Source organism: Triticum aestivum, chromosome 3D (assembly GCF_018294505.1).
Source record: "Triticum aestivum cultivar Chinese Spring chromosome 3D, IWGSC CS RefSeq v2.1, whole genome shotgun sequence".
NCBI classification, from domain to species: domain Eukaryota; kingdom Viridiplantae; phylum Streptophyta; class Magnoliopsida; order Poales; family Poaceae; genus Triticum; species Triticum aestivum.
This window is the reverse complement of record NC_057802.1, coordinates 489,218,864-489,231,860: the sequence shown is the minus strand read 5'-3', so window position 1 is coordinate 489,231,860 and position 12,997 is coordinate 489,218,864.

The window sequence follows — 12,997 nt, the reverse complement described above, 5'->3', positions numbered from 1 at the left end:
GTGCTAGTGTTTCCACGATTCCAAAAACTTTGTGTGATGTGCTAGGTTTCCGTGAATTTGATGATTGTTATTTAAATTTGCAACTCGCGGATTCCACCATTAAGAAACCTATGGGAAGGATTAATGATGTTCTTATTGTTGCAAATAGGAATTATGTGCCCGTAGATTTTATTGTTCTTGATATAGATTGCAATCCTACATGTCCTATTATTCTTGGTAGACCTTTCCTTAGAACGATTGGTGCAATTATTGATATGAAAGAAGGAAATAATAGATTCCAATTTTCACTAAGGAAAGGCATGGAGCACTTTCCTAGGAAGAAAGTTAAATTACCTTATGAATCTATTATGAGAGCCACTTATGGATTTCATACCAAAGATGACAATACCTAGATCTATTCTTGTTTTTATGCCTAGCTAGGGGCGTTAAACGATAGCGCTTGTTGGGAGGCAACCCAATTTTATTTTTTTATTTGCCTTTTGTTCCTGTTTAGTAATAAATAAATCATCTAGCCTCTGGTTAGATGTAGTTTTTTGTGTTTTAATTAGTGTTTGTGCCAAGTAGAACCTTTAGGATAACCTATGGTATAGTTAATTTGATCTTGCTGAAAAACAGAAACTTTTGCGTGCACGAAATTAGTTTCCATAAATTACAGGAACGTGCTTTTCAGTTGATTCTTTTTTAAGAAGATTGATAAACAAATTTCTTAGGACTTCCTAATTCCTAAGAATTTTTGAAGTTACATAAGTATTCGAAACTACCATATTGCTACAGACTGTTCTGTTTTTGATAGATTCTGTTTTTTGTGTGTTGTTTGCTTATTTTGATTAATCTATGGCTAGTATCGGGGGGTATGAACCATAGAGAAGTTAGAATAGAGTAGGTTTAACACCAATATAAATAAAGAATGATTTCATTACAGTACCTTGATGTCTACTACACAACCTTCTTCTTGTAGACGTTGTTGGGCCTCCAAGTGCAGAGGTTTGTAGGACAGTAGAAAATTTCCCTCAAGTGGATGACCTAAGGTTTATCAATCCGTGGGAGGTGTAGGATGAAGATGGTCTCTCTCAGACAACCCTACAACCAAATAACAAAGAGTCTCTTGTGTCCCCAACACAACCAATACAATGGTAAATTGTATAGGTGCACTAGTTCGGCGAAGAGATGGTGATACAAGTGCAATATGGATGCTAGATATAGGTTTTGGCCAAGACGGCGCGCCTAACCGAAGCCGGCTCCCAGCTGCCGGCTTGTCAAGATAGGAAACTGATCGAGCTTCTCAACTCCTACCCAACCTTGAAGCCCAATCAGCTTCGGGGACTACTGTCGGAGGAAATGGCCACGGGTAGCCTAACCGACTGCCCCTGGCTCTTCCAATAAAAAAATTATAAGGCCTTTGGGCCTTCAAGCATTCCAAGCATTGGGCCGCCTTCCCGGGCCGGCTACTTCTGAAGCCGACTCTCAGAAGGCGACCCAGCCTCAGCATCCTCCCCCCAAGATAACCACGGGATGGCCGACTCCCCAGAGCCGGCCATGAAGAACGCCGACTCCCCAGAGTCGGCCACGAAGAGCGCCGACTCCAAGAAGCCGGCCAAGACCGCACCCACCAAAACTACACCCACGTAACGGTGACAAGACGGGGTGTGGCCACAGTGCGGCCCATTACCCCCGAAGCCCGAGGCAGGCATAGCCACAAGACGCCGTACGGGACGGCCGTCTCCCGTCCGGCTCGGCACTGTTGCCATGCTGGCCTCAACGTCACCCACGACAGACGCCAGTACGGCCCACGGGCGGCGGATCCCTTTAACCAGAGAGAGGCGCGAAGGCGGCCCGGCCTCCCCCAGTCGGCCGAGGGCGTAGCCGGCCCCCAGAAGCCGGCTACCCCCTTTCCTCGAAGCATGTGCCACATTAAGGAGACAAGACGAGGTGAGGCTACAGTGAGAGCCCTCAAGGCGGCACACTGTAGCCACGCTTACCTCGACGAAGCCCTCGTCATCAGGGATGAGGCTACAGTAAGCAGCCGCCGACAAGACCCTAGGCAGTGGGGCCGGCCTATCGACCAAGAGGCCGGCAGCCGGCGGGACCCACCAGTCGGCGGGCCCCAGCGGCCGGCGGAGAAGCCGGCGAGCGCAGACACTGACGACTGGGACCAGCGCCCAGTCGGATTACAATTGTACCCCCGGGGGGGAGGCCTATATAAACCCCCGGGGCACCCATGCAAAGGGTTGGCTTCTTAGCATTACACACACACCATAGAGAGAGGGAAGCAAGAGCTAGCCTTGCTCTTCTTCTCCGTTGAACCGAGCAGCTCTAGGAGCATTTGTAGCTACTCTTTCTGATCTAGTGATCATGCGGAGACCCCGCAGAGCAGGACTAGGGGTGTTATCTCCTCGGAGAGCCCCGAACCTGGGTAAGATTCGCTGGTGTGCATGTCTTTGCCTCATCCCGTTTCCAGGCACCGGCGACGTCTTACTGGCACCCACTATGATAAGCCATCCGTTGGCATATGTCGCACCTACCACCCGACATTTGGCGCCCACCGTGGGGCCAGGTGCACCGTCGTCCGGAGACCTGTTCTGGACGGGAACCCTCTTTCTCCCCCGCGAGCGCAGCCAGCCTACTGTGCCCGATGGCGTTTGCCTCGACGCGCTGCAAGGCGTCGACGACGCTTGCGCGGCGAGCTACCTCGCCGATCTTCTCGGCGAGACACGCATCTCCGACGAGCCCGCGTCCGACGCGGGCACGGACTACCCCGAGAGCCGCCTCGTCAGCCTCCTCGACCAGCTTCACGTCTCTAGCGAGCCCGCTGCAAATGTGGAGTCGGTCGGCTCCACCGACCCGATGCTCGTCGACTCCGACACGGCATCGCTCGACGCCTAGCCCTCCGACGTGGTGGTCTTCGACGATCCTCTCCCTCGAGCTGACAGTGGCAGCAGCGCTGTCACCGAAGTGTTGGTCATCAGCCACGTCGCCAACTCGGGCGAGAATGCCCACGATGCCCTGCAAGCGGCAATGCACGACCTCTCCGTCCCCATCCCGGCCGACGCCGACGCCGAGACCCTGGAGGCACGCCGCCTCGCCCTCATCGTGGAAGGCCAGAAGATAGCCTCCATGAGACGCCTCACCGAGGCCCACCAGCGCGAAGTCGACCGCGCCGCTTTCGGTACGCCGCCGCCTAGCGGGCCGAGCCGAGACGGCTTCGTCCAGAAGCGCGGCGCGGCTATTGCCAGCATGCTGGGGGCAGATCGCCCCGTCTACGCCACCCCGCTCGAGAATCTACGAGCCGCTCAGGCGGCTGCCGAAGAGCTAAATGGGCTGGGAGCCGACGAACTCCCCTACATGACAAGACGGATCCAGCAGCTGATCGACGCGGCTGCAGAACGGCATGAAGCCGGCGCCCGCGCCGATAGTCATCCCCCGCGCCGAGAGCACGCTGCGACGTCCCGCTCGCCGACTGTGAGCGGCACCCGCCAGAAGAAAGAGAAGGAGTCGGCGAGAACGACGCCTGCCACTGGATCGACCGCCTTGCTCGATCCCTGGCGTTAGAAGAAGAAGACGATGTCAGCCCGCCATGCTTTGGCCCCCGCATCCGCGACGAGCCCTTCCCCAAAGGGTTCTCGCTCCCCAGAGACACGCCCAAGTACAACGGCTCGGTGAAGCCGGAAGATTGGCTCATCGACTACTCCACTGCTGTCAGCATAGCCAACGGCAACCGACGCGTCGCCGTGAAGTACGTTCCCCTCATGCTGCAAGGCACGGCGCGCACATGGCTCAACAGCCTCAAGCCCTACAGCATCAACAGCTGGCTGGACTTCACGGAAGTCTTCCTCCGCAACTTCACCAGCACGTACAAGCGAGCTCCCAAGCCTGGCCAGCTCTCCCTATGCGTCCAAGGGCCCGATGAGTCGACCCGCGATTACCTCACGCGGTGGGCCGAGCTCCGCAACTCCTGCGAGGGGGTGCACGAGGTCCAGGCCATCGAGTACTTCACCGCCGGGTGCCGAGAGGGCACCCTCCTCAAGCACCGACTCCTCTGCGACGAGCCAGCTACCCTCGATGAGTTGCTGGTCATCGCGGACAAATACGCCACGGCCGACTCCTCGATGAAGACCGAGCTCCGAGTGGACGCCTCTGGGAAGGTGATCGCTCCGGCTCCCAAGATGCCGGCTAGCGACTCCAATCGGCGCCCCTACCAGAACGATCACAAGCGCAAGGCCCCCATGCTGCCTTCCACCAGTCGGCAGGTGGCCACAGTTGAAGATGAGCAGCCCGAAGAGCGGCCCGCTCCCAAGAAGAAGGGTGGCAGGCCGGCCTGGCAGCCGGCATTCTCTTACGAGCAGACTCTCGACGCCCCCTGCAAGTTCCACAGCGGCGCGAAGCCGTCCAACCACACGACCCGAAAATGCCACTGGCTCACGCGAATCTCCAAGGGCGAAGGGTTGTTGCCGCCTCCGCCTCCCGGCCCGCCGCCTCCAGCCCCCCAGCAGCCGGCGGCTCGGCCGGCAGTCGGAGCCATCCAAGACGAGTTCCCTGAAGAGCACGCCGCCTACATCGTCTTCACCAGCCAAACCGATGACAAGCGTAGTCGGCGCCGTCAGCATCAAGAGGTCAACGCAGTCGCCTCTAGCACCCCCGAGTTCATGCACTGGTCAGAGAAGCCAATCAGCTGGAGCCAGGCTGACCACCCAGAGGTGATGCCATCCCCTGGCTCCTATGCACTGGTCTTGGATGTTACCCTCGCGACGGAGAGGCAAGCTGCCCGATTCTCCCGCGTCCTGATAGATGGCGGAAGCAGTATCAATATACTGTACCGCGATACCATGGAGAAGCTGAACATCAAGGCGAAGCAGCTTATGCCAAGCCGAACCGTGTTCCATGGTATCGTCCCCGGCTTGTCTTGCTCCCCAATCGGCAAGATTAAAATGGATGTTCTCTTCGGAGACAAAGATCATTTTCGCCGAGAAGCGATCTGGTTTGAGGTAGTGGATCTGGAGAGCCCCTATCATGCTTTGCTTGGCCGACCTGCTCTGGCCAAGTTCATGGCTGTGCCCCACTACGCCTACCTGAAGATGAAGATGCCGAGCTCGAAGGGAATCATTACGGTAGCCGGCGATTACAAGAAGTCCATCAAGTGCGCCATGGCCAGTAGCCGGCTGGCCGAGTCCCTCGTGGTGGCAGAAGAGAAGAAGATGCTGGAGCGGGTTGTGGCCATGGCCGGCAAGCAGCCGGCCCTGACCCCCAACCCCAAAGATTGTGATGCACAGGGCTCCTTCCAAACTGCCAAAGAGACGAAGAAGATACCTCTGGACCCGGAGAATCCGGAGAGGTTCGCTGTCATTGGGGCGAACTTGGACAGTAAATAGGAAGGCGAGCTCGTCGACTTCCTCCGTGAGAATCGAGACATTTTTGCATGGTCCCCAAAGGACATGCCGGGTGTCCCGAAGGATTTCGCCGACCACAAATTACATGTCCGAGCCGACGCGAAGCCGGTCAAGCAACCCCTCCGCCGACTGTCAGAAGAGAAGTGAAGAATCGTGGGAGAAGAGATAGCCCAGCTCCTTGCCGCTGGCTTTATTATGGAAGTGTTTTTTCCAGAGTGGCTTGCCAACCCAGTTCTGGTATTGAAGAAGAATAACAAGTGGCGTATGTGTATAGACTACACCAGCCTGAACAAGGCCTGCCCCAAGGATCTGTTTGCTCTACCACGGATTGACCAAGTGATAGACTCCACAGCCGGATGCGAGCTGTTGAGTTTTTTGGATGCCTACTCAGGGTACCATCAGATCAAGTTGGACCCAGCAGACCGCCTGAAGACTGCCTTCATCACACCATTTGGAGCTTTCTGCTACCTGACTATGACATTCGGCTTGAGGAATGCTGGTGCCACTTTTTAGCGTTGCATGCAGAAATGCCTCCTGAAACAACTCGGCGGAAATGCCCACGACTATGTAGACGACATTGTGGTGCAGCCAGAAAAGCGCGGCACCCTGCTGGAAGATCTCAAAGAAACATTCGCCAACTTGCGCCGATTCCAAATCAAGCTCAACCCCGAGAAGTGCGTGTTCGGAGTACCAGCCGGCCAGCTGTTAGGCTTCCTGGTCTCCGAACGCGGCATCGAGTGCAACCCCGTGAAGATTAAGGCCATCGAGAGGATGGAGATTCCCACCAAACTGCGAGATGTGCAGAAGTTCACCGGGTGCTTGGCCTCCCTGAATCGCTTTATCAGCCGACTAGGAGAGAAGGCTCTCCCCCTGTACCGCTCATGAAGAAGTCCACTCACTTCGAGTGGAATGACCAAGCCGACCAAGCCTTCCATGAGTTGAAGAAAATGCTGACCACTCCGCCTGTCCTAGCAGCGCCGACTGAAAAGGAGCCCATGCTCCTCTACATCGCCGCGACTAGCCGAGTGGTCAGTACTGTTGTTGTGGTCCAGCGCCCGGAAGAAGGCCGAGCCCAGCTAGTCCAGAGGCCGGTGTACTATCTAAGCGAAGTGCTATCCAGCTCAAAGCAGAACTACCCGCACTACCAGAAGATGTGTTATGGGGTGTACTTCGCCGCCAAGAAACTGAAGCCCTACTTCCAAGAGCACCCCATCACGGTCGTGTGCACCACCCCGCTCGCCGAGATCATAGGCAGCCGGGATGCATCCGGCCGGGTGGCTAAATGGGCCATTGCACTGGCGCCCTACACGATCTTCTACCAACCCCGCACCACCATCAAGTCCCAAGCATTGGCCGACTTCCTCGTCGACTGGGCCGAGACCCAGTACCTACCGCCGGCTCCCGACTCTACCCATTGGCGGATGCACTTTGACGGGTCCAAGATGCGCACCGGATTGGGAACCGGCATCGTCCTCACCTCTCCCAAAGGCGACAAGCTCAAGTACACGCTGCAGATCCACTTCGCCGCCTCCAACAACGTGGCCGAGTACGAGGCGCTCATACATGGGCTCCGGCTAGCCAAAGAGCTCGGTATACGCCGGATCCAGTGTTACGGCGACTCAGACTTGGTGGTCCAGCAGTCGTCTGGCGACTGGGACGCCAAGGACGCGAACATGGCGAGCTATCGATTCCTCGTCCAGCAGATCAGCGGGTACTTTGAAGGGTGCGAGTTCCTTCACGTGCCAAGGGCCGACAACGACCAAGCAGATGCCCTAGCACGGATCGGCTCCACCCGACAAGCCATACCGACTGGCGTCTCCCTCCAGCGCCTCCTCAAGCCGTCCATCAAGCCGTCTCCAGAGTCGGACTCTATCTTCGTACTGCCTGTGCCAGATGCAGCCGGATCCGACTGGAGGAACCCCGCAGGCGGCACGGGGACTTTGACAACTGGCCCGGGGACTTCAGAACTCGGCCCGGGGACTGCAGCAGTAGGCCCGGGGACTGCAACAACGCAAGAAGCGGTGGCCGACTCCAACTCCACGCCACCCAACCCACCCACCCGAGTCATGGTGGCTACGCTAACAGAAGAAGAAGTCACAGCTCCATCTTGGTGTAGGAGATATGCCCTGGAGGCAATAATAAATGTTATTGATTATCTCCCTGTTCATAATTATGTTTATGTTCGATGCTATAACTGTTGTGGTTCCCGAGCCCGTATATCCATAAAGGCTCTGGGGAGAACCCATATGCACGTGTGGAATAATAAACGGTAAAATGTATTCCTAGTCGTGCCTCTAAGACTAGCTCAAGTGTTGCATGATGATTATGTTTTCCCAATCATGGGCATGTCTATGCCAAGCAATTTTGAGGGCACAATGTCAGGAAAGACATTTGTGTTGAATCGACCGGAATTGATGTTATGCTATGAGATACATTCGTCACAAGTTAATGGTTTATAACACAGAGATAGTTAATGTTTGCATAATTCCTTAGACCATGAGAGTATCGAGTTTCTTCATGCTTGCTTCATGAACTTTGGGGTTTGTTAAACGTCATCCGTAACTGGATGGCTATTACAGCGGCTTACGGGTTCATGGGAAAGTATGTTAAGTGACTTGATAGCTCGAGATTGGGATTTGCTCCTCCAATGATGGAGAGATATACTCGGGCCCTCTCGGTGTTACGGTGTCCATCATCGTCTGGCCAGACACTTTGTGATTTGATCACGGGGATGCCGGAACATGAAACGAGAAAAGAGAACAAAACCGGTAACGAGGTAACTAGCATAGTGGACAACTTGTTGATCCACGGGAATGCCAACATGTCTCACCTCGGGTATTTGTAACATATCGCGAAGCAGTAGGAATAGCACACGGCAATTGGAGGTTCACTCGAATATTTATTCGTGTGGGTATAGGGGTCAATATGGGTGTCCACGGCTCCGATGTTGATCATTGATCGGAAGGGGTTCCGGGTCATGTCTATACTTCACCGAACCTATAGGGTCACACACTTAAGGGTCATCTATCTGCTGAATACTAGACAGGGAGTCTGAGAGAAAATCACCGAAAAAGTTTCGGACACCGAAAAGTTTCGGACACCGAAAAGTTTCGGACAGCGGAATCGTACCGCAGAGAGAGGTCATCGGATAAGTTCCGATGATACCGAAAAGGTGTTTCGGGATACACCATTAAGTCAAATTGGTTTCGGCACATGCCTGATAATTCTTGGAGGATGCCAGAATCATTCTGGAAGCTTTTTGGAATTTTCAGAAATAAAAACTGAAAATGTTTCGGAGCTGCCGGTACCGCTTTGGTTGTTTTTCGCAGATGAAATTCACTAATCTGAAATTGTTTCAGAACGAATCCAAAATCATTTTAGTGGGTACTGGAATTATTCTAAGACCCACAGAAATATTTTCGGATTTAGTGGACGCGAAAAATTGTCTTCATGAATAGTGAAAACGCATTCTTGTTTGCTTTTCGCAGAGGAAAATCACTAAACCGAAATTGTTTCGGAACGCGTTGAAAATTATTTTAGTGGCTACTGGAAATGTTCTGAGCCCACATAAATATTTTCAATTCGAACGGACGCTGAAAAATGTCGTCATGAATAGTGAAAGTGCTTTTGCTTGGCTTCTTGGAGAAGCCACCTTGAGGGCCTTTTTGGTATTTCCCCCCTTGGCTTCTTGGAGAAGCCACCCTTGGGCTTGGCCTATAAATAGGGGTGGAGGGGGCTGCCTAAAGGATCATCCCTTCTCACATACAAGTGCCATGCATGATCTGGCTTCTCTCTCCCTCCCAGCGAAACAGTTTCGTAGAGCCGAAAGGCTGTCTGGGTTCCGGTGGGAACTAGTTCTGGACGGCGAAGCCCTGCCGGATAGATGACACCGTATGTGTGCAACTCTGTAGAGAGATCGTAGTTTCGGTCTTAGTTCGTGAGTGCCTCCTGAAGGGCTGTCCGTGTGACCGTTCGAGTTTCGAAGGTCCTCCCGAAGGGCTGTCCGAGTGACCGTTCGAGTTTCGAAGGTCCTCCCGAAGGGCTGTCCGCGACACCGTCCGGGGGGGGCTGTTCGACCGCCTCCCGGAGGGCTGTCTGAGGAGCAGATGAGGGTTTATATCCTCGCGGTTGGGAGGTTGTAAATCCTAGCTGCGGGGATCTGCACCGCCGATCGTCATCGACTCTACTTCCCGCTGCGCTACGAGTCGGTAACGAAAAAGATCAAACCATGTATGCAGTCTCCATAGTGGTCCTGGGCTGGTGCATAGGTCGGAAATTTTTGTTTTCTGCTGCGTTACCCTTCAGTGGTATCAGAGCCGTGCTATGCGTAGATGCAGGTTACAATCTAGAATACATGGAGATGTATGGGTATTGCATAATATAATTTTGGAGTGGATGAGATCTATTGCTGAAAATTATTTATGCGGGTGACAGATGAAATCTGTTACCCGACGTTCTTGTTGCTTCCCTAGAATTTGCATTTGCTCAATCTCGAGACAGCATGGTGGAATTTGACAAAGTTCTGGCAATCCGTGATCCTGATTGATCATGGAAGTGCTATCAGTTCTTTGGGTTCTGCCGTAGTCAAAAGAAAGATGAAATTCGCAGATGAAAGGGCATTGCAGATATGATCTGCACGGGGGTCATGCGTATGACGAAGTTTAGTATGGGGCTCGAGATTTAATTACCTCGTGTTTCATACACCCCGAGATGTTAATCTAGCAACTTGAATAATCATACTTGATGATAAAACGTTGGTAGCTGCGGTTTAAGTCAAAACCTTAGAAGCCACGGAAAATAAAAAATTTCATAAACGGATTAGAGGCGTCTAACTTGGTTTTGCAGGATATGCATGTGATGTGGTATAGCAATGCTCATATTCAATTTGATTATGTATGAGATGACTATATGATGTAATTAACATGACCTGCGTGTCATGATTCGGCATGATGGCTGGAGCCATATGATTGTCACTTTAATGACTTGCATGTCAACCTTAAGTAATGCACTTATTTTATTAGCTATAGAGATAGCAATATTATCTGGTGCATCAACAAGGTGGTGGCAATCTTCGCGAAGGTGAACACCAACACGAATGCCGAAGACGAAGAAATGAAATACTTCTCCGTCAGAAAGGGCTATACCATATCATGCTATTATGAATTGCCTGAGATGTTTATCCCTTATGATGCACCCTTCTTGATTGCGCGGTAGTCGCTTTTTATTAGGGTGATCTCTCACAAAAATACCAAGTAGTTAGTGTTCTCCCAAGTGTAGCACCGTCACGGCACCTATCTTTTCGGGGTGCGCCGTGTCACACGGGTACGAACGATTAGAGAAGTGTGAGGCGGGTGAGTTGAGACCTCGCTGCGAGATCACTTGGTTGTCTTGACGTTCAGGCATGACCGTCATGAGCTCGGAACACACGCATCGAAAGATGAACAAGAGTCACATAGAGATGTGATTGGCAAGTTGGCCTACCGGTTGAGATTTTTCGTCATCAGTGGTGTTACACCAATGGCGAACAATTGAAATGTGGGTCTTGTATCACTCACAATTAATTTTGAGAGATATTGATTTGAGTGGGAGCGCCCTGTTGAATTAACATGTTTAATTCTTAGTGCAATTAATTATGAACATTGTCTAAGTGTTATATGCAAAATAGTTGTAGAATAATGGCTCGCGTTTCCACCTTCCCTATTAAAATTGAATAGCTGTTAAATATCTGGTTAAAACTTTACGATTGGTAACGTAATACGAGGATTGTCCTCAAAAGTGCCGAGAAGGACTTTGTCCTATCGCATGCTTTATGTATCCTCCAGCTAATGCTATGGATCATGTGACTCTCGTCCTTCGATCCAAAAGCTAGAATTCTGTTACGGTCAAGTGGAATATGTTTGCTTCCATGAAACCCAAACTTCAAAAGTTGGGATAGTTATATGATATTCATGGAACTGGAAATTATTTTCAGATACAAACAAAGCAATGTTTGTTTGCAAGTATTAGTAAAAGTGTTTACTATGCATTTGACTGTTGGGAAAGGGATCCAGAAGAACGCCTGTCATATAATGAAAGGTGAATAAAACAACAACTTAAAGAGAAAGGAAGTGTCCAAAGGGTGTTAGTATGACTTACACGCCTAGGAAGTCCGGGGCTAATGCCACTCTTAAGTTGGGTGCTTCTTCTGAGAGTAGGAGAAATACTAAAAGTTAAACTGTTAGAAGTATAAAGGCAAAAGGAAAGAAGACTGGAATATCCAGCTCATGTATGAATGTCATACAAGTTTTTGATGTATAGAAGGCTGGTCAAAGATATAGTTCTTGCGAATTATGGTTAAACATGTTAATCACTAATTCTTGGGTATTGTGAGTTCATCACAAAAATGCCCGCTCGATTGCATTCTGTTGCAACTCGATGTAAGAACTACTATGGCCTGAAAGACTAGCTAGAAATGAGGTTAAGATATACACAGGGAACATAGTAAATGTTACTATACATTCCATCGGTGTATTGCCGTCTGTATTTATTTTCATAATTCATTTAGAGTTTTACAAACTCTATCCCATTGCATAAGGTATCATGCAAGAAGGTTGTTCATAAGAGAACTTTTTATGTTTGATGTTATGAATAGCACAAGGGTCATACTTTCATTATGAATGAGATGTATGTTATAAATATTGATAATAATACAATACCTCTGGGTTTACTTTCATAATTCATTTTAGAGTTTCATACACTCTACCCATTGCACAATGTTTGTTGCAAAAGATTTTTTCATAAAAACAACAATTGTTGTTAAGTATTATGAATAACATAAGGGCCATACTTCCATCATCGATGGGACGTATGTTATGAATATTGATGGTAATATGATACATCCATAACACTTACGCTAAATGTCGCAAGACTAAAAGAATACCACACACGTGTGGCACTACATTTGGTCACATTGGAGAAACCCGCATGGAAAATTCCATTATGATGGATTTTGAAGTCTTTTTGATTTTGAATCATCTGACACTTGCAAGTTTCCTCCGAAAAGTGAAGTGACTAAAATACCATTCACAGGCCATAAGGAACGAACAACAAACTTATTAGTGATCATACATTTGATATGTGTAGTCCGATAAGTGTTGTTAGTGGTGGATTTATTTATCTTCAGAAATGACTCAAGTAGATATATGGATATTTACTTGATGAGACGTAAGTCTGGATCTTTTGAAATCATTCGAAAGGTTCTCAAAAATGAAGTAGAAGTTATTGTAACAAGAAAATTATGTTTCTGCAATTTGATTGCACAAAGGAATATTTGAGTTACATGTTTAGCGAATGTCTGATGAGTTGTGAAAGGGGTTTCATAACTTGCACCTCCCGGAACACCACTGCAAGTGGAAAGTCTGTGGAGATGTAATCAAACCATTTATGACATGGTAAGGTCAAAGATGACATAAATAAATTTGCCATTATCCCTTTTAAAGTGATGCTTTAGAGACTGCGGCTTTTACACTGAAAAGAGCTACATCGGGTCTGTTGAAATGAAGCCATGGTATGGTACGCCCAACCATGTTATATCTTTTCTTAACATTTGGAATATGGGGCTTGTGTAAAAGGTT